A 23,564-nucleotide genomic window follows, 5' to 3' on the forward strand; every position below is an offset into this window, starting at 1 on the left:
CATTTGATCCATTTGCTTACATCAGTCAGCCTTGCATAACTTTTCACATCAATGCACATCAAAATTGTCCTGCAAAAAAAAATCTACTGGCCCACAAACCTGTCTTTATTTACCACTGTTTCCTAGCAACAAATCATGATTACAAAGACATGATTAGTCTCAGCTCTGGTAGGTGTGTAACCAACCAGCTCTGGTCAGCATGAAAGCAGCCCCAGTACACAATTTTGACAATTTTGTATGCTGCAACCATTTCCTGTTACTTTGTTGGTTAATCTTTTTTCTCACTTAACAAAATACTTTTTTTCCCCCATAATTAATATCAATTGAATCAGCAGCAAGGTTTAGGAAAGTTTCACACAGGACTGTCTTAATTCATTTCCTGTACAGATGATTCAATGCCTATTCTGCCACACCAATCAGAAGGAGCTGTTCTAATTGTGACTTGTGTCTGTCCTTTGTTGATGCTTTTTCCATTTACCAGCAATGCCATTTCCATATAAGGCAATTAATGGAGTAAGTTTTCCTTGGAGGGACACTGCAGATTGAAGCCACAAATCACTGAAACTTTAATACTTTCCATCTTTAATGTCTCTCCAGCACAACCATAACTATAAGCTGCCAATAGCTCAACTAACGTACTCTCTGGTCATATGCAAGATAGCTCCACTGATGGGGATGGAAATTATATTGATAGGATAGACAGACTATAACATCGGCTCTTCCATCAGCACCACTGCAGTCTGGATCCCTAGGTGAGCTAGCTCTCCTATCTTCACACCAGCTAATTTAGCAACGTTATCCTGGGGACAGGCCAGAGCATCAACTAACCAAGAGCTCATCAACCTGCTGCTGTGATAAGGCAGTAGAAAGTGAGGACTGTAGATAAGGCTGTGATAAGGTAGCTGAATTTGCTGGTGCAATCATTGGCAGCAGTCATCGAGGACTGGAATTAAAACTACACTTCATTGCTCAGACCTTTGAGTACAGGAGTTGGGATATTAAGTTAAGGTTGTACAGGACATTGGTCAGGCCTCTTCTGCAGTACTGCCTCCAGTTCTGGTAATCAGAAGGATGTTATTAAGCTGGAGGGGGTTCGGAAGAGATTTGCCAGGACATTGCCAGGAATATCCAGCCTCTCCTTATAACACTGCTTCAATCTGCAGTATCATAAGAAAAGGCTGGATAGGCTGGGACTTTCTTCACTGGAGTGTAGGAGGTTGAGAGGTGACCTTATAGAGGTTTATACAATAATGAGGGGTATAGATAAGTCTATGGCAGGTGTCTTTTCCCCAGCGCTGGGGGATTTCAAGACTAGGGGAAACATTTTTAAGGTGAAGAGGGGAAAGATTTTAAAAAAAGACATGACAGCAATTTTTGTTTTTACACATGAGGGTTTGTGCATGGAATGAACTTCCAGAGGAAATTGTGGATGAGGGTACACTGCAACGTTTAAAAGACATGTAGATACGTACATGGATAAGAAATGTTTGGCAGGATTTGGGCCAAGCGCAGGCAAGTGGGACTAGTTTAGTTTGGGACTATGGATGGCATGGACTGGCTGGATTAAAGGGTCTGTTTCCCTGATGTATGGTTATGAATCTAGAAGGACGTTTTTATTGCATTGGTTACTAAGAGGTCCCAACAGGCTAGCAGGAGTTCAAATAAATTGCTGTTTATTTTGAAAATATTTAATATCTATATAACTGTGTATTGAACAAGAAGAGATAGGCAGTGAACTGCACCTTAAAGCCAAAGTGTCATGGCACCCGCAATCTCTTGCAGTTTCAAGTCACAATTAAATTATCAAAACTACCAAAATGGCCTGATTGCTTTTGGTAGAAGTAAACTAATATAAACTCAAGCAATTTAAATATGAAGAAAATTAATTTCAGAACTAGGGGAAAACTCAGTTTATAAAACACCAAGTTATGGACAGGCATAAATATGATCAAGCCCCAGTTTTGCAAAAAAAAGTGTGAAATAACATCTAATACAGGAACCCAAAATTAGCCCAATTACCCTTTCATCTGGTTAAACTACTGAAATGGATTAGTAACCACAGACTGCTGTTCAGCTGGCTCAAGAAGTGCCCAGATTTGTGGTTATTTATCCTGTCAAAATATTGTTGACGAGTCATTAGGCTTCCATCGTATGCATGCAACTAAATTACCATGACATTTGAATGACCACATTTTGAGAGGTTTGCAGCAATACTTGGTCTTACTGACGTATTCACAACATCATGTGGTGTCACAGCTCTTTTTAAGTATCAACACAATGACAAAATTCCCACCAAAGCTCAGCCACACCCTGAGCAATCAGCCTACTGACTCACTGCCTTTTCTTAATCTAAACATCCATTTAGATCCATCGTCGCATTTTGATTTATCAGTGATAAACAAATATTGGAGCATTAAAAGGACATCAACCACATAACATTCTCCTCAGTGTTGATAGCCCTCTCACACAGTTGCAGTACAGTTCTACCTGCGGTCACTGACCCCATGATTTTTCTATCAACTTTGATACAATTGATTAGACCAATTCTGTTGTCCTCAGTTTCCCCAGCAAAGTTGCTGCTCGCTCTCCTATTTTGGATGTCACCAGGGCATCTTCAATTTCTATACCCTAGGTTTTTACTTAAGGAAAAGTACCTACTGTTGGTGGCATTGCATAAGGGATTCAGATTCCATAGATATACTGATGACACCCAGTTCCACACTTTGATCTCAACCTCACATGGCTATGTTATTGTTGTAATGGTTGAGTTATATTTTGTTCAGCTATACTGCAGGAAAAGACCATAACAACACTTCCATAGCTTGAGCTCGCACAGTTTAGAAAGCATTCATCCCAACAGCTTCTCTAGCAAGTTCAACCAAACCATACAAAATAAAACAAAGAACTGGGATGTTGGAGATCTGAAACAAATAAAAACAAATTGCTGGAGAAACTCAGCAGGTCTGGCAGCACCTTCAGAGAGAAAGAAGAGTCAATGATTTGATTCCTGTGACCCTTCATCAGAATTAGATAGTCCTAAATTCCTGAATCTCTCCAGCAAGTGCACTTTTTTCTATCTCTGTACCAACTGGCCACATCTGCATTACGAAAGGCAAAAATCTTATCCTTATTTTTGTCATGTTCGGTCTTGGTTAGCTCAATGCAGAAGCAAGATACTGAGAATACTAGAACTTTATAACAAAACAGAAAATGCTTGCAATATTCAGCAGGTTAGGCAACATCTGTACAAAAAAAGATTTTGTTTTCAGTCTATGTTCTTTTTCTATTATCCTAATCATTTTCCACATTGGGTTTACTTAACCGAGGCTTCATAAGCTGCAAGGTAATCCAATCGCAACAGTTTACATCCTACCTCAGGCCAAACCCTTCTTTTGCTTCACTTTCTCATTGTTATGAGTTGTACCAGCTCACTGTTTATTTAGAGAGAGTTGAACCTCAAGCGTGCTCCCAACCTTGCTCCACTTCACTTTTCAGATCGCCTTCAGATCTAATGATCTTCCTGCACCAAGCATCGGCCTGATTCTAGCCCCTCTACTCCCATCTTCCCTCTGGTCCACCATTATCCAGATCCTGGATCCCAACCCAACTACTTAAAAAGTCTTTTGAAATTCCATCTGTTCTCCCAAGCCTCATTTATCCTTTGCTAACACTTTCACATCCTTTATTGCTAAAATGTCACTTTGGTCTCCATTCTGTGAAGTGCCCTGGGACATTCTATAGGTTACCAGCATATTAAATGCCAAGCTGTTGTTTCACCTATTTACAGTATGCTGTGGCCTGTGCAGTTTTGCTCACTCCACTGATTCAAGTTCCTAATAACACCAAATGTGCATTTATTCAATTTCCTCTGGTTAATGTATGACCTTTTTGGCAGACAGGAGTTCAAACTATCTTAGTGATGTGGTAAATAGCAAAAATATTTTCCACTATATGAACTATAATGTTTTTTTTGTGGCTGCAGGGAATAAAATTGACAGAAGGATTTTAATGCAATACACAAACAGGCATCAAGCTCTGCACAACTCTTGGAGGTTGTAGTGCCTCCAAATGTCTGCTCCTCACTGCCAGTCTGGGATGGCACAGTTGCTCGGTGGTTAGCACTTCTGCCTCACAGCTTCAGGGACTTGGGTTTGACACCTGCCTTGGGCGACTGTGTGAAGTTTGCATATTTACCACCTGTCTGCATTGATTTGCTCCAGTTTCTCCCGCAGTCCACGGATGTGCAGGTTAAGGTGGATTGACCATGAGAAATGCAGGGTTACAGGTCCAGGTTGGATGGTCTTCGAAGGGTTGGTGCGGACTCAATGGACCGAACGGCCTACTTTGGCATTGTAGGGATTCTATGCACCATGTTTCCCTGACCAAAGATTGTAGGTAGTTGAGAATACAGAACGTGTCACTACTAATTTTCGGAATATAAATCACCCATAAAGATTGATTCTGTACCATCGCTAATCTCACATTTGTAATAAAGTGCCTTTGTTCTGGGAATGATGCCTTTCCCCAGTTGTACCTTTTCACTGAGAGGCTCGACTTTAACTTTGGCCAGTCACCTGCTGAAGTCCCATCACCTAAGACACCCATTTTCCTTCTGTAGCCCACACTCCTACATTGGAGTATTTGATAGAGCCAGCTTTGACATTTAGAGGTAATTACCACTAGCTTATATTTACCTTCCATGGAAGTTTATGGACTCTTCCCTCGTCTCATCCCTCTTTGGCTCTCATTACCCCTCAGCTGTTTGCAATGACCTTCATTTCTTTACTGCTCATGCCTTTGCAGCTGTGTGCCAGTTAAAGTTAACACGGTGCTAATTTTTACTAAAAGTTTATGTAATCATCAAAAGGAGTCTGCATTTTATTTATTCTGATATTTATACATTCCATTAAAAGTGGTGTGTAGTACGAGTCCATGTGTCAGTCGGAAGATGGTGGAATCATAATAAAGTCGCTGGCCTAGTAATCCAGAAACCCAGGCTAATGTTCTTGATCAAACATAGAATGCAGGATAAACTCAGCAGGTCTGGCAATATATGTATTGAGAGAAATGAGTCAAAGTTTTGAGCCTAGTATGACTTTTCTTCAGAGCTGGCAGTCATTTTCCACCCTCACTGAAGATGGGATTACAGAATGGCCATTCTCCCACATCCATAACTGTGAGTGGCTAACTAATTATACATTTAAAAAACTTGCATTTTTAAAGTACTCCAGAAAAAAGCCAACATATATGGAGCATAATATTTTTACTGCTTTCAGTTATCAGTAGAGGTGATGAGGGAAATAAGGAATTACTTCATAGGATCAGGTTTGGATTTTTGGATTTTGAGAAGTTATAGGATGGAAGCAAGACTAAAGAATGCAAAGAGTACGGTAATGCACAGGTCACTGGAGAGAATTACCCATACCTCAGTGGGTCACAGGAGTTTATGGGAAATCATAAACCCACAATTCCGAAGTTAACAGTGGGGAAGAATGGGTGTTCAAGGAGGAACATGAAAGTGTCACCCTATTTGTCCCAGCTCCTCTCTGCATCAAACATAAAAATCACCATTTAGGATCTTCAAATATTCCCTTCCAAAAGAGCTACAATAATTGTTGCGATGCAGTTGATAATTTGTACAATGCAGTGATTTTGTCTGTGATTGCTGAACCACCAACTGACAAGCATTATGCAGAATGGAAAACTATTTTCAACGTTTCCAGCTGAATGAGTTCAGTCTTTATTGTGCTAGTCTATTCTGCAGATTAAGCAGATCTAAGCCCTTGAAGCTAAGCTACTTCTGCAAACATTGACCTTTACTGACTGTTAAAGGTCACGTGACAGGGAGACGTCTGCAGAGCTAAAAAGATCAGTGATTTCAGAGTATAATTTTAATCCTTACAAACAAAATATGCAAAGGAAAGTTCAGAAAATCTACCTCACAGGCATTAAAATTCACGAGAATCAGGGGCACTCAAACACTCTCACCCAAACATTAACTTTCAATATACTGATTGTATTAATGGCACTATTGAAGGAACTTGCACTTCGGGTTAGAAATATTTAGAAGTCACACTTATGGTGATTATCATTTCAAACCCTCAATGATGTTACCACCTAATAACTCCCCATTCTGGGAACAGTCTATTAACTGATAATGGGCACTGAAACAGATTTTAAATCTGAATAAACACTGAAAGAACTGTGGATGCTGTATATCAGAAACAAAAATGAATTTGCTGGAAAAGTTCAGCAGGTCTGGCAGCATCTCTGGAGAGAAATCAGAGTTAACGTTTCGGGTCCAGATCTCTTGAGGGAAGGTCATTCGACCTGAAGCGCGAAATCAGATTTCTCTCCACAGATGTTGCCAGACCTGCTGAGCTTTTCCAGCAGTTTTTTTTTTGTTTTACATCTGAAACCAGTTCTTCAGTGTCTTTGCAAACTCCACTACTGTTGGTCATCTTAGTGTCTTTCAAGGAGTTCAGGGCTGCATGTGTGCACTTCCAGCAGGATTACTGGATAGGAACTAGAGGTTAATTGAAGCTGTCCTTCAGTCCAGCTGAGAAAGAACAGATCCAGTCATAACTAACGTCCTATTACTCTGGCTTTTCACACTAACATTTTAAATTCATCTAGACCCTTTAACATTTTGAAATGGCCCTTGGTGTTTTTTTTTAAAGTACATTTTGGATCTATACATGGATGTAAACAGACCCCAAATGGATTTCAAATCTGAAACCAGAGGCTCCAAAACTTTATAAAACACAAGTTCAAACCCACCTAGAGCTCAGTGTCCAATTCTATCAAGGCCTGAGAGAAATAGCTGAGGAAATTTAATGGTAAACCAAAGATAGGGCATTTCAGTTGTGCACAGCAGCTGGAATTGTTCTACCTCCAGCAGATAAGAGGGGAGAGGTCTAACGGGTTCAACATGATGAAGACTTCTGATCGGATGAAAAATGAAAGAGAGAGTTTCCAGTTTCAGGTCAGCAAGGGATGACAGATTTAACGTCATTAGCAAAAGAATCCAAGAGGAATAGCTGAGGAGGACAAAATACAGGAGTTCTGATAACATGAAATACGATACCAGAGTGGGGGCTCGAAGCAGATTTAATCATAACGTGCAAAGGATGATAGCTTTCTGCAAGTATTAACCAAACTGGTAGGCTACTCAGAAAAGAGCATTTATTAAATTCAGTTTTTGACATGGGTATTGCTGGCTGGGCCCAGCATTTATTACTCCAGCCCTAGCTGCCCGTAAGAAGGTGATGGTGAGCTGCCTTATATAGAACATTATAGCCCTCTATGTTGTGCCGACCTGTGGAACCAATCTGAAGCCCATCTATCCTATATCATGCCACGTACATCCATATGTTTATCCAATGACCATTTAAGTGCCCTTAAATTTGGCAGATCCACTACTGTTTAAAAATGTGTTGCTGGAAAAGCTCAGGATCTACTACTGTTGCAGGCAGGGCGCTCCACGTCCCTACTACTCTCAAATAAACTACCTCTGACATCTGTCCTATATTTATCATTCCTCAATTTAAAGCTATGTCCCCTTGTGCTAGGCATCACCAGCTGAGGAAAAAGGCTCTCATTGTCCACCCTATCTAACCCTCTGGATTATCATATTTCTCAATTAAGTCACCTCTCAACCTTCTCTCTCACAAAAACAGCCTCAAGTCCCTCAGCCTTGCCTCATAAGACCTTCTCTCCATACCAGGCAACATCCTAGTAAATCTTCTCTGAACCCTTTCCAACACTTCCACATCCTTCCTGTACTGCAGTTAACAGAACTGTATGCAATACTCCAAGTGCGGCCGCACCAGAATTTTGTACAATTACAACATTACCTCGTGGCTCAGAAACTCTATCCCTCTACCAATCAAAGTTAACACACTGTGATGCCTTCTTAACAACCTTATCAACCTGGGTGGCACTTTTCAGGGATCTATGTACATGGACACCGAGATCTCTCTGCTCATCTAAATTCACAAGAATCTTACCATTAGCCCAGTACTCTTTATCCCTGTTGCTCCTTCCAAAGTGAATCACCTCACACTTTTCCACATTAAACTCCATTTGCCACCTCTCAGCCCAGCTCTGCAGCTTATCTATTTCCCTCTGTAACCCACTATCCACAACTCCACTAACCTTAGTGTCATCCACAAATGAACTAACCTGTCCTTCTATGCCCTCATCCAGGTCATTTATAAAAATTACAAACAGCAGTGGCCCCAAAACAGATCTTGTGGTTCCCCACTACTAACTGAACTCCAGGATGAACATTTCCCATCAACCACCACCTCTGTCTTCTTTCAGCTAGCCCATTTCTGATCCAAACCGCTAAATCACCCTCAATCTCATGCCTCCGTATTTTGTGCGATAGCCTATTGTGGGGTTCCTTAACAAATGCCTTACTGAAATCCATATACACCACATCAACCACTTTACCCTCATACACCTGCTTGGTCACCAGCTCAAAGAACTCAATTAGATTTGAGAGGCACAACCTTCACAAAACCGTGTTGACTATCCATAATCAACTTATTCCTCTCTAGATGATTGTAAGTCCTCTCTCTTTATAACCTTTTCCAATACTTTACTCATGACCAAAGTCAGGCTCACAGGTCTACAATTACCAGGGTTCTCTCTATTCCTCTTCTGGAACAAGGGGACAACATTTGCTTTCCTCCAGTCTTCTGGCACTATTCCTGGAGAAAATGATGACAAAGATCAAAGCCAAAGGCTCTGTAATCTCCTCCCTGGCTTCCCAGAGAATCCTAGGTTAAATCTAATCCGGCCCAGAGGACTTCTCTATTTTTACATTTTCCAAAATTGCTAACACCTCCTCCTCAATGAACCTCAATCCAGTCTAGTCTAGCAGTTTGTATCTCAGTATTTTCCAACAACATTGTCCTTTTCCAGTGTGAATACTGATGAAAAATATCAATTTAGCGCTTGTCATTCTTTTATTCCTGATATACCCTACAGAAAGCTTTAGGGTTTTCTTTGATTCTATCTGCCAACAAATTCTCATGTCCCCTTCTGGCTCTTCTTAGTTCTCTCTCTAGGTCTTTCCTGGGTAACTTGTAACGGTCAAGTGCCCTAATTGAGCCTTCCCGTCTCATCCTAACAAAAGCCTTCTTCTTCCTCTTGACAAGAGATTCCACTTCATTGGTAAAACCATAGGCTCTCGCATGACCACTTCTTGAACTGCTGCAGTCCATGCGCTGTGGATTGATCCACAATGCCCTTAGGGAGGAAATTCCAGGATTTTGACCAGCAATAAGTGAAGAAATAGTAATGTACTTTCAAGTCAGGATGGTGAGTGGCTTGGAGGGAAACTTACAGGGGGTAGTGTTCCCATGTATCTGTTGTTGTTGTCCTTCTAGATTGAAGTAGTCATGGGTTTGCAAGGTGCTGTCTGAGGACCTACTGAGCATCAATGGTGGAAGTTGGATCAATTTGACAGCTCTTTCAAGGAGGTACCACAGTGAATCGAACAGTCTCTCTCTTTGTGCTCTAACATTCCATTTATAGCTTTTCACATTTAAGAATCAGTCACTCCTAAAGATTCATTCATGTCTTCTCCAGGACGGAATACAGAAACCAATCAATCAATCAAAAAAAGGGAATGCGGAATGATTTCTTTCTTCATCAATTGTGGAGCCTAACACCAAGCATGCTCAAACCATGGAGTGAACCTCAGCCCTTCTGTCTATATCTAGCACAGTGCCCAATCATAAAGGTATATTAAAAATACAATACACCAGTTGCAAATAAATAAGCTGAGAAAGGCAAGTGCTCTGCAGGAGTGAATCACATTAAAGCAAACAATTATGCTGGCCAATGTTAAGTAAATATTTGATTTTTGTATTTAATCACCTTCCAAGGGCAGGTTCTGTAAACTTTAGTTTGTCTATTAAGAACCAAGTCTACGGGTGGTGGCGAAGTGATTTTGCAGCCATGCCTCAAATTCATAAAAGGTGACTTTTATTGCACAATCTGTTTTGGACAACTGCTTCCAAGGAAGGCTGGAAGAGGAAATTCAGTGACATAGTTCAGTATGCTCAAATTATATATTCGAAGTCACAACTTCAATCTCAACTCCAGTCGAAGCAAGAGATATAGTGATTCCAATTAAAGTGGTATGAAGTTCAAAAATGGAATGTGTTCTTATAAAGCAATTGGCTGGAGTGCAGGGCTCCCAACCTGTTGCTGGGGAGGTGGGGGAAGAAGGTGAGGACCTAAGTGGAGTTGCAGACTCCAAAGCAACAACAGCTGACCAACCTGGACAGGTCTTCTCTTCCCCCTCCCAACACTCACTACAGGGTCACACCAGTTTCAAAGCCTTGGAATGGAGTTAGTAGGAAATTTGGGAAGCACTGCTCCACGGGATAAGATCGGTAAAAGAAAAGTGAATGATTGAAGCTGTTGAACATACTTTATTTTATAGCATAGTCTGCACCAACACAAACCTTCTTGGAAGTTAGAGGCCTGAACAAGAACGTTGCAGGCTCCAGGATGGCCTGGGTGCTGCTGTTCCAGAAGCACATATCACATTCATGACCCAAGGCCCTGCAGTCATTTTCCTGTTTGCTGCAAATGCCGGAAGGGTGTTTCTAATCTGGATCTTGTGGCCTATAATCGGGGCGTTTATGAAGCCTTCCAATCCAGACTGAATTCAATTTTCTCCCAGTCTCCTCTGTATCTCACCTCTTGCCCGTAGGGTACTCTCAGTGGCGTAGCATGGGCTGAGGGAGCACGATGCTGACAGCAGCACGTTGTGGCAGAGCAGAAGGAAAAGTTGGGCTCTCTTCAAGCTACCTTTTTAAAAACTTTTATTCGAATTTAATATGAATGGCACTTAAGGCGACAGTATGTACTTTTCACTGTTATTTCTATATCAAATAAACATGACAATAAAGGATATTCCATTTCATCCCCAATTTAACTCGGTGGAAATTGCATAAACAGAGGAACCTCGATTATCCGAATGACACAGGCAGGAAAGTATTTTGTTTGGATGATACAGTTTACCAAGCATTGGGACCTTGAGATCTTGTTTGGATAATTGAGGTTCCTCTGTAATTTAAATTTGCAGAACCAGAAGATCTCAGCTTGGTGAAAATGATGGATTTTTAAAAGGTTACTGGTCTTCTATAAAGATCCAGAAAGTGCAGGGAACCGTTCAGTAAAACAACAGAAACAGCTGAAAATATACAGGTCTGTCCATGCCAGTCAAAGTCAAGATTATGCAGCAACTTATGGAACATTCAGTTTCTCAATGGTTCCATCATGTAACCCAGATCCCATATTGCTGAATATAGCTCATTTACATTCCTGATGAAGGGCTTTTGCCCTAAACGTCAATTTCGAAGCTACTTGGATGCTGCCTGAACTGCTGTGCTCTTCCAGCGCCACAAATCCAGAATCTGGTTTCCAGCATCTGCAGTCATTGTTTTTACATAGCTCATTTACAGTATAGATTCAAAAGGACAAGTTCGGAGTAAATACTGGCTGCAACAGCCAACCACACAAATGAATTAAAACTCTCTCCTCTCCCTCACTGTGGCAAGAATGTTGCTGTCTCAAACTGATGATGTGGTCTTTTCAAGGTTGCACTGCACCTCAAAGCTATTTTAGAAAATTAATGCAGCAATTATCACAAGTGTGGCAGAGGAATGATGGACTGAATGGTCTCTTTCTGTGCTGAATAATCCTACCTAATGAGGTAGGATGGCTTGAACATGCTTGGTGTTAAGGGCTCCACAAATGATGAAATAGATCAGGGTGGGAATTTGGCCAAACTGCAATTTTGAAAGAAATTCAAGCTAGTGGCTCTGCATACTGCAAAAATCCAACAAATAATCTTGCACTGAATTGAACTGAATTAGCTTTATTGTCATATGTACTCATTTGAGTACGGTGAAAAGTTTGCAAGTTGCCACTTACAGCACCATCTTAGTTACAAAGGTATCTAAGTACAGCTTCTTCAGCAGCCAGGACGCACACTGAGACAATCATCAACTGCATGTGGAGGACCATCAACTCAGTGCAAACTGGTTGGTCTTCCAGAACAAGGAGCTGACTCTGACCGGGTATTGGAGACTGGCACATTCCAAGGTCCAGAACTACGGGCTGAGGGACATACTAAAGCCTGGGGCAGCTACTGCCAAGGGGCAGCAGGGAAAGACCACTGTCTGAGGTATTCCTACTGAAAGTAAATGTGGGCCCATCCAGTCATTGGACCCTTCCAGTACCTCAAACATATGTAAATATTAGTACTGTATCTGCAAATCAGGTCTTTGGTTTTTTGGACAGAGCCAAAGTCCAATGTTTTGTTTATTTACTTGATATGCAACTGTACAGAACCGAACTACATTTGTGACAATGTATATACACACAAAGAAATTTTTAATGAGTAAATATATTTTTGAAATTAAAAAAGTTCTTGTGAAGAACAGTGGCAGGATATGTAAAATTGTGATCTTTGTAAAATACAAACAGCAAAAGGGAAAATTTACTTTTTGTGGGAGGAAGGGTAGATTAATAGTCAATTGTTCAGTTTTTTTAAAAAAGGAACAGTTCTGTCTGTGGATCATAATCACGTGTAAATGAGAGCCACAGTCTCATGTGTATCTTAATTGCTTATTTGCAATGTAAATAAGAACTGAAAAAATCTGGTTTGGGGAAAAATAGAATTAGTGCATTGTTCAACCCCACTATCTAGCCACTATCACAAAACAATTATATATTGTTTGAGATTACTACCCTACAGCACATTGACTGACTGTTCATCAGTAAGTTTCTGTTTTAGCTTTCCCATCCATATAACAAGGAGTTGTGGGGAATCAAAGTTTCTCCTCCTTCCTGTGATGGTATTAGTCCCTTGCTGGGGAATGACGCTCACCCAGGTAACATTGTCCATCTAGTTCCAAATCCTTCATTTATGCTGAGGTATGATTCCATGAGTCCTTACAATCCTCATGGTAGTTCAAGCAGCCACTCTTCTGAAATGTAAACAGAGAGAACAGCGTGGGTTCAATTCCACAGACTGGCTGCGGTCACTATGAAGACCTTGCCTTCTCAACCTTGCTTCTCGCTTGAGGCCTGGTGACCACCAATTGCCTCTCTCCAAAGCAACAGGCTATGGCTCCCTGGAACTATGGCAATATTCAACTCGCCTCGCTTTCTTCCTGTCTCCCCTAGTCAGTGGTGATATAGGTAAACCACATAATAGTGGGCATCTCAGGACAAGTTACTGGACCTTGACTGTGAAAAGTGGTTAATCATTCCTTTGCCTACCCCAACTGCAGAAAGCATCTTTAACCTTCAAGCAGAGATCACAGTCACTGGGATCTCTCTGCTCAATCTTTCATGGAAGACTTTAACCGTTTGTATTTATAAAGCACTTTTACATAATAAAATGCCCCAAAGTACCTTGGAAAAGCGCTCTAAAGGAAATGCTGAGCTCCTTAAGGTGACATTTGGAAAGCTGTCCAAAATCTCAAGCAATGAGTTATGTTTTAAGGAGGGTCTTAAAGGAAGTGAGAGATGGGGAGGTAACAGCCTAGTGATATTATCGCTAAACTGTTAATTCAGAGACCCAGGTGGTGTTCTGGTCACCAGGGAAGTGGAGACCAGGGGAGATGGTGGAATTTGAATTCAATAAAAATCTGGAATTAAAGAATCTAATGACGTCCATGAATCCATTGACAATTGTCACAAAAACCCATCTGGCCCACGAATGCCCATTATAGAGGGAAATGGTCATCTTTACCTGGTCTGGCCTACATGAGAGTCCAAACTCTCAGCAACGTGGATGACTCTTAATTAGAGGCGGCCAATAAATGGTGAGCTAGACAGTGTCACGCTCATCAAATGACTTAAGAAAAGTTAAGGAAGGGAATTCCAAGGCATACGACCAGAGTCTGAGGGCATAGCAGCGATGCAGAAGCTATCAAAACCAGAGTGTTCAACATGCTGGAATTTTTATGAATTGAGAGGGTGGGTGAGATTATAGAGGTAATGAGTGTCAAGGGATTTGAAGACAAGGATGAGAATTTTAAAATCGAGACATTGCTTAACCATTAGCCTATGTTGATCATCAAGCGCAATGATAATGGGTGAACAGGTTAGGACAGGGGCAGTGTTTTGTATGGCAATTAAGTTCACTTACTACCATTGCATCATATACAAAACACGTCCAGCATCTAAACGGTGTCATGATTATCGTTTCCACTATGCATATCTGTGCTTCTCCCCTCTCCAAGTAAGTGGAAAACAATGGAGTTTAAAACAGGAGTTTAAAACAATTCTCTGCAGACTTTTAAAACCTTTTCAAGTTAGCAGAAGTAGATTAAGTAAGTGAACAAAACTATGGCACACAGCTTAAAAGACATTTTTAAATCAACTTGCTTGGACAAGTCATGAAACACTTAGTGAGAGTGGAATATGAACCCAGGTTTCCTGGCCCAGAGGTGGAGTAGTATCACTACACAAGATGCTGGCAAGATTGCAGAAATCCAGAATTCTCTCTGGCAAAGATTGCAGATACCAGAATCAATTTTAAAAGTTTCAATAAGATCAATTCTTATTGTCATTTACTTTGGAGCCAAAACAGAAAATGGAATATCTTCTGGCTGGCAATAAACTAAGAATTGTAAAGGTCAAAGATTTGACAGTCCCTTTAAATCGTTTGGAACCAGCAGACTGGTACAATAAAGGATTTTAAAAAACGGTTGTTTGTTACCTCAAGAATTAGATTAAGTGGAAATTTGGATTCAATTACAGAGGAACCGGAATTATCCGAAAATCGGAGTATCCGAAGGAGATCTCGAGGTCCCGACAGAAACATTACAAAGATGTGTGTCTAACACTGATCGCGTCTTTTGTTTACAGTGATTAAAAGTGCTGCTGAGAACAGTCCTTATGGTAGCGCAGGCACGGTCTCTAAATGACTGACCTCCCGCCCTCTCTCCTCACACTTTCCCCGGAGTTCTACATAGGCATGTAGCCTAAACCCTCCCTTTTCCCAGATAATTTGGAGACTCGCCCTCCAAAAGGCAGCAGCAGTAGCAGTCTTGCTTTTGGTGTCTAGTCTAGCTACCCCGGAGAGGGGACTCTGTGTGTGCGTGCGTGCGGCGTTGGAGGTGTACAGGGGGTGGGGGCCTGCATGCAGTGTTCTGCAGTCTCCTGAACAGGGAGCTAACTTAATAGAAAACTCCAAGCCCCAGAGGAAAGGCATTGAATCGATTAATCAAATAATCAGTTATACGAACGAAATAGTGCCCGCCCATCTCACTCGGATATCGAGGTTCCTTTGTAAACACAGCCATAGTCAGACAGTAGAGTACAATTTAGGTTTTGGTCACCATACCTCAATAGATACCATGGGGCTGGTCAGTCACTTTCGATCTCAGCCTTCTCATACTGATGTTTGCCTCTTCTGCTTACTGCACTTTTCCAGTGAGGATCAATGCAAGCTTCAAGAACAGTTACCTAATCTTTCATCTTCACACCCTCCTGGACTCACTGAATTCAACAAATTCTGACCATAATGCTCTCTTCCCTGTCTTGCTATTTTTGTGCGTGGACTGCTTCAGTATCAGAGGAGCACAAACATTGGTAATTGCGCAATGTTCATCCCCACTTCAGATTTTAGAGAAGGAAAGATGAAGCAGCTTAACCATCATTGGGCCTAGGACACTACTCTGAGGAGACCCTACAGAGAGGTCGTACAGCTGAGATGACTGACCTCCAACAACTACAACCATCTTCCTCCGCCAATTTCCAAGGCCTCTGATTTTTGGTAGGGCTCCTTGATGCCCCATACTATCAAATGCAGCTTTAACGTCAGTGGTAGTTACCCTCACCTTTCTGTTGTTTCCGATTATTTCCTTTCAATTGGCAGTGCACCCTCTTTGGCATGTTTTGCTTCCTTTCTTGTCCCATCTCCGTTCTCTTTGGCTCGGTCTCGCCCATTATTCATCTATCAAAGATCTTCCTTCTTCCCATGTCGTACCCCTCCCTTGCTCAAAACCTATTGTATGTCTAACCTTTCCCAGTTCTAATAAAAAGTTGCAGATTAAACAACCTCTCTCTCTCACACACACACACACTCTCTCTCTCTCTCTCTCTCTCCACAGATGCTACCTCACCAGAGTTCTTTTCAGTATTTTCTGTTTTTATTGTCATTTATTGGCCTTGGACAGGATGCAGCACAGCTTTGTCAGAATTGTACAACAGTCATAAGGCATAAAAATATGAGGTAAGGGTGCATAAATTTGACATGCATTCCCTTGAATAAATAGTATCGGATTGAGGCTATTTTTAACAGATTCAATAAGACAAGTAGAGAGAAACAATAATCTCTGGCAAGCAATCAGAGGTATAATCTTCCAATTATACTTGAGCCATCCAGGAGCAAAAACATTTGGACACGGGTCTTCCACACCAAAGGTCACAGAAATCCGGAATTCTCTCTGGCAAAGACTGGAGACCAATTCTTATTATCTAGTGTGATTAAAACAGTTTAGCCATGATCAGACCGAATGTCAATGCAGAATGAGGGTTGAATGGACACCTCCTACACTTATGAAAGGAAGTCGGGAGGGAGCACAGTGACTCACTGGTGAGTCCAGCTTCGGCCTACTGTTTGTGTGCAGTTTGCACATTGTGTCTGCGTGGGTTTCCCCCGGATGCTCTGGCTTCCTTCCATAGTCCAAAGATGTGCAGGTTAGGGTGGATTAGCCATGGGAAATTGTCCATAATGTACAGGGATGTGCAGACTAGGTGGCTTAGCCATGGAAAATGCCGGGTTACAAGGATCAAGCGGAATGCTGTTTGGAAGGTAGGTGTGGACTGGATGGGCCAATGTAGAGATTCTATTGAAGAATTTTATAGCTTATCAGTATTTCAAAATGAATCTTTTTCTTTCATCAGGACAGATGCAAGAATGTCAAACTTCAACAGGTGAAATGATTTATCCTGAATATTAAAGGTTCCTGACTGGTTAACCAATTAGTTGTTAATGTGTTGCCAAGAGCAATGTATAACAAAACTATTGCCCATCTAGACTTTTATGTAATTCAAAAAAATACAATGCCAGGACATGTTCCTTTTGTCTCCAAAGCATAGGTTCCTGGGTATGAGCATGAAATAATTCTACAGGTTGTGCCTCATTATTAGCTGGTCAACAGATGGACACATTTTCATTGTCTTTTGCTTTCTTTAACTTTTCCTTCACAACACAGCTAATTTCCATCACACTGATTATGTATAAAATCCATTGCAAATCCACTACCATGCCAGAAAAATCACAAGATAGTTTAGGAGTGCTTCAATGCAGCCTTGGCTCCTAGCCCACACTGAATGCATATACTTAATGGTGTATTTGCTGAGCGTGTTATACATACTCAAGAAATGATTACAATAAAATGTTGAATCAGAAATTTGAAACAAACGACTCCACTAACACAAACCTGACTCCACTGCTGCCCAAAAGCATTTGTAATGGGCTCTTCCTTGTTACAGCTCTTTATTTCTCAAGATAGCCAGAGTGTTGTGGACATCATGAAGTATTCTGTTCAAATGGTAACTAAACCCAGACAGTGAATATCAGCTGGCTATTTGACTATAAAGCAGCACACAGCCAGGACAGATTGAAAGATGGCAAGAAACTAGAGTAGCCACAACTGGATCATAGTGTGGATTTGGATAGAGAGAACAAGCAAGACTGGTAGGACAAGTTGAGATAGCAATCAGGAATATTGGGTAGGGTGGCTGGAGGGGGTTAGTTGAGTGAGAGTGGTCAAAGAGAGAAACAACAAAAGAAACAGAGGCCATGCTGGGAATGACCGATCCAACGTAGAAAGATACTGTGAAGTGGGCAGACTCAGGATCATAAGGGAGGTTCAAATATGGGGCAGTGTGAAAAATGGGGAGAGATTTGGAAGATGACAACACATTTGAGAAGGTTGCAGAAGAAAACTATTGGGAGGAGGCAGGCTGAATGTAGAGCAATTTGTACTTTATGTTTGTTGAGGAATGCAGAACTTCAATTGGAATCATTTAGATCTTTCTTGGGAAAAAGGGATGCAACAACAAAAGTTAGTAAGTAAAAAGGCAGAGCTTAAATTAGTGCTAGGGTAAGGAAGAATTTGGGGAAGACTTGGGGTCGGGCAAGCGTTTGGGTTGGTGAGTAAAGGACAAGATAGCTGTAGGATGCCCTCAATAACAGTTACCAAAACCTTCTGTCTTAACGCATCAGGGCAAACTCAACTATACTAAATTTTAAACTATTCATATTGGGACTGGCAAGATCACAGGCTACTGAAAAAGCAACTTGATCTCAGGTGATTCAAAAAAGGCACCAGGCTTAAACTTTGTTCTTGCCTAAAGAAAGTGCTATGATATTTGAATCAATTACTTTTTTTCAAAGCAGGCCTAAATAAGTCTTGCTTTCAGCTCAACTGATCATTTAAAATTTATCAGTGTAGTTAATTGTGCACTCGCGATTGTTCAGCAAGTCCAACTACAGAATCCCACTCGAAGGTTAATATTGGGTTTTGCAAGTTGGGGAAGTTTAGCACTGTCCTACTATAAACAGCCAAAAGACTGTTTTTTTTAAAGACATGATATTAACATAATGAAGACACATTAACAGGAAATACAGATATCATTTAGGACACCATTCAGCCAAATTGATAACTCCTCCAATTAGTCCCACTTTCCCCACAACCCCTCCAAGCTTTCTTTGTCAGCTCTGAAACTCACTACTGCTGACTTTGTATTCACTGTCCTTATGGGCAGAATGTTTCAAATCACAAAAACTTGTGTTTAAAAAAAAAACTCATTTTGCTCTGGATTTCTTGCCAAATATCTTAGATCCAGGTTTCCTGGTTACCAATCCTTTTGGAGTGTGGAATATCTTTAATTCCTTCCTGACTGTAGAACTGCTGTTCTTCAAGCTGGACTGAGATTGCTTCAGCACAGTGGTGAATATCTCTATTTGCAAAGCTGGAAGTCACCATCCCATTTGCTGATAGGGGATTCCACAGCTGGGAACGATACTGCCCTGACCCTGCATCCAGCATGTTACTATTGCAGAAGGGGTCACTAGATAGTAATCAATCAGTTTTAGAGAGGCTGGTTTCACCAACTGTTGCATCAGAAGTCATAGAACATAGAAGAATACAGCGCAGTACAGGCCCTTTGGCCCTCGATGTTGCGCCGATCCAAGCCCACCTAACCTACACTAGCCCACTATCCTCCACATGCCTATCCAATGCCCGCTTAAATGCCCATAAAGAGGGAGAGTCCACCACTGCTACTGGTAGGGCATTCCATGAACTCACGACTCGCTGAGTAAAGAATTTTGGTTAACTCAGCAAGAAAATAAAAATAGGATCTCAACTGTGATCTCTCAATGAGCACTCAGCTAAAATGTCAAAGTGGTATTCAGTTGCATTGCATTGGAACAGTGTCAAAGGTCAGTAATAGAGGTTAGATGGGGAATATGGCATAGAATTTAACCAACAGGCAACCCAAAGGCTTATGGATGAAATGGGATTGTTCTGCAAAGGAGTCTTCCCAATCTACATTTCCTGCCCCAAGTTTGCATTAGGAGCAGTGACACAGTACTAAATCAAAGCTCAGTCAATCACAGATTCACTTAGAAGACATATTTCAGGAGATGGAAACGTAACAAAGGGAAGAGGTTAAAAAGAAGGGCTGCATCTTCTGCACTTGCAATAGTGAGGTGCTCATGGAAAGGGGAGGTAGTGTTTAAACAATGATCCAGGCTGTTCAGATGGAATGGCCCTTTTAGAATGCAGAAGGTCTGTGGGTAGGAGAATGAGCTGAATGTTTGCAGATGGTGGAATTGGCAGAGGTCAATCCACTAAATATGGAAGCTGATAGTGTGGAAGGGGTCAACAAGAGGATGTGGAAAGAAAAGGGGGGAGAGTAGAAATTGGAACAATGACAATCCAGGGGCTTTGTTAACCACCGGGAGAATCCTTGAGGAAAAAAGGTATTGGAAGCATTCGCATGGAAGACTGCTCCATCTGTTCTCATGACACATTCAGCAGAACTGAGAGAATTACTGTGCCCTTAACAAGAGGCAGAGTGGAGCAAAGTGAAGTCAAGGGAGTTATCAGTTCTGATGAAAGGTCAGTCATCAGCTGGAAGCATTAATACATTGTGCTCTGAACAGATTTTCTAGCCTGTTGAGTGTTCCAGCATTTTCTATGTTTATTTAGTCTTTGCAAGGAATGACTATTCCCGATGAAGGGCTTTATTCCTGATGAAGGGCTTTTGCCTGAAACGTCGAATTCGCTGCTCCTTGGATGCTGCCTGAACTGCTGTGCTCTTCCAGCGCCACTAATCCAGAATCTGGTTTCCAGCATCTACAGTCATTGTTTTTACCTAAGGAGTGACTCATTCCTACTGTTGAGATATTTATCAACTCAATACTGGTCATGACCCATTTGACAAATGGTGCACTAATATAAAATAGAAATAAAAGGGAGTGGGAAAGGATGAACTTGTATTTGCGAGAAAGTCTAAACACAGACTTAGTTAAAAATCACACAACATCAGATTATAGTTCAACAGATTTAATTGGAAGCACTCGCTTTCAGAGCGCCGCTCCTTCACCAGGTGGTTGTGGAGTATACAATTTTAAAGACACACAATTTATAGCAAAAGTTTACAGTGTGATGTAACTGAAATTATACATGGAAAAATACCTTGATTGTTTGTTGAGTCTCTCATCTGTTAGAATGACCATAATCGTTTCAATTCTTTCATATGTAAATCACAACACTTTTTTAAAAAAGTTACATTCTCAGGTTAGTTGTAACAATTGGTGTCAGCCAGATAAGATGTTGAAGGTGTTAGTCCCCTGTGTTCTGTTAGCTGACACCAATTGTTACAACTAACCTGAGAATGTAACTTTTTAAAAAAAGTTTTGTGATTTACATATGAAAGAATTGAAAAGATTATGGTCATTCTAACAGATGAGAGACTCAACAAACAATCAAGGTATTTTTCCATGTATAATTTCAGTTACATCACACTGTTAACTTTTGCTATAAATTGTGTGTCTTACAATTGTGTACTCCACAACCACCTGATGAAGGAGTGATGCTCCAAAAGCTAGTGCTTCCAATTAAACCTGTTGGCGTTGTGTGATTTTTACTTTGGACTTTGTACACTCCAGTCCAACACTGGCATCTCCAAACCATAAAGAGAGACCGGCTTTACATTCTACTTATTCCCCAGTTAGCAGTTGCAAGCATTCAGCAAGATTAGTTAATGATCCACCAAACTGGTCAACGCAATGCTTTATCTAAAAACAGAGCAACGGTTATCACCACAATAAAAACAGGACATTCAAATGTATTACCCAATCCTTTGTTATCACACTGTAACTTTACAACTCAAAGTCTGGTAAAGTACAACCCTGATACAGTGTTCCTGGAGTTACATGGGAGTTTTTTTTATTTTTATTACACACTTTTTCAAGTCTTTTCCAAAAACAACTATATAAAAAAATGACCAGAACTTAAAAGAATAGAGATAGTACAAGATTGTCATATTACAATTATTAATAATAAACGACCTACTTTTTTTTAACCAGAACATGTTTAATGTAAACTAAACTACAATCAAATTAAATAAAAGTTAAATTAAGTTGAATTCAAGTTAAATCACATCACATTAGTTTATTCTGTCTGATTCACCACACATCCGCTGAAGCTCTCAGTCCTGGGAGCACCAATCATTGTATTAGTATTTGATCAATCTGACTCCCAGGCTGTACCATGGCCCTGGTTTATATTGCTGATAAGTCTGAGTCTAAGTATATTTAGAAAGGGCTGCCACGTCTTATAAAACTGCTCTGTTTTGTGGTGCACCATATTTGTAAGCTCGTCTTAGGGGAGATGCTCCATCACCCACCTGTGCCATCCCACAAGACCTGGGAGTTTTTCCGATGTCCAATTCATTAGAATGCTCTTCCTTGCACAGTTCCCCCAGAGAAAGCAAGTTTGGCAACCCCAGCAGGAGAAGAAATATTGGCTCCACCTTGACTTCAATTCCCAGGATTTCCTTCAGCGCCCTTACTATGGCACTCCAGTATCTCCGGATCTTGCAACATGACCAAAAGCAGTGTGTGAGAGTGCCTATACTAATTTTACATTTGGGACATCCTGGAGACGCTCCTCTCTTGAACTTAGCTAGCCTCTCTGGTGCCATAAGAGCCCTATGTAAAATCTTCAATTGCATGATCTGCGCTTTCCTACATTGAGATTTGCTTTACATTTTCCCACACATCTTCTCATTTTTCCACTGAAATATCCTCTCCTAGTTCCCGATTCCAAGTCCCACAGAGTCTCTCCATATCTCCTAAGGCACGCCCTTTCTGTAAGCGATACAAAGTACTAATCAAAAGAGCACTGGAGCACTCTTTTCTCCCTGTCTGACTGGTAGGCAAAGCCAGAAGCGTGGTCTTCCTCTGTACATAATCCCTTATCTGAAAGTACCGGAAGAGGTCCCTATCATACAATCTATTTTCTGACTTAGTTGACTAAACAACATCAAGACCTCCCCTCGAATATATCTCCCAAACAAGAGATTTCCTTTTTCTCCCATAACTTAAAGCCGAAGTCCACTGCTCCAGGTTTAAATCCTTGGGCTCCCACCAATGAGGTAAACGGGGAAGTCTTAAGCCAACTGCCCTAGTCTTGCCTCATTATCCTCCAAGCTTTCATCGTATTCAAAATGATTGGGCTCTTACACTGCTCAGTCACGGATTTCATCTTCTCTATGAATAATAGATTAATTAGGGGCCATCTTAACTGAGAGGCTTCAACGTCAAGCCAAATCGACTCCGAATCCCCCCTCCTCCCCCAATACCCAGTCAACCACATATGCTAACAGGTCATTTATTTGCTATCTCTTCAAGTCTGGAAGGTCAACCCCTCCCTCACCTTGTGGGAGGTGCAATTTAGTAAATTTAATTAGGGGGCATCTGCCACACCAAATAAAAGGACCCTAGCCAACCACTGAGCCTTTGTTACACTCATCTAGGTAGCATTCACATGAGGTACAACAGGCGAGGAAGAACATTCATTTTAATCAGGGCTATTCGGTCCAACCATGATAGCAGTAACCCCTCCCACCGCTGCAAACCCTGTTTTATCCTCTCTAGTAATTGTACAACGTTAGTTGTATCCAGCTGGTGGAAGGCAAGAGTAATAAAAATTCCCAAATACAAAAAACCTTTTGACAACCATCTAAACGGAAACTACATTCCATCCTTCAGATCAGGCACCTCCACTTGCTCCCCCCACACCAGCATGGCTTCTGATTTTGTGAAGCTGATCTTGTAACCTGAAAAATTGCAAATAAATTAATTTTTTGTATAAATTAAGGAATGGATTTCTCCAAATTGGCCAAAAACAAAAGGCCATCGTCAGCGTATAAAGCAATCTTGTGCTCCCCCATTCCCACCCTTGGTGCTACTATTTCAGGATCCCTCCTGATAG

At 41.1% G+C, this 23,564-nt stretch overlaps 1 protein-coding gene across 1 annotated transcript in view; it reads right to left on the reverse strand.

Annotated features, from left to right (window-relative positions):
• sae1 (SUMO1 activating enzyme subunit 1) overlaps positions 1–23,564 on the reverse strand; it is a 118,869-nt gene that overhangs the window by 12,065 nt on the left and 83,240 nt on the right. The gene's annotated exons all lie outside the window — the stretch shown is intronic.

This window comes from Chiloscyllium punctatum, chromosome 29, assembly GCF_047496795.1.
Source record: "Chiloscyllium punctatum isolate Juve2018m chromosome 29, sChiPun1.3, whole genome shotgun sequence".
Classification (NCBI taxonomy): Eukaryota; Metazoa; Chordata; class Chondrichthyes; order Orectolobiformes; family Hemiscylliidae; genus Chiloscyllium; species Chiloscyllium punctatum.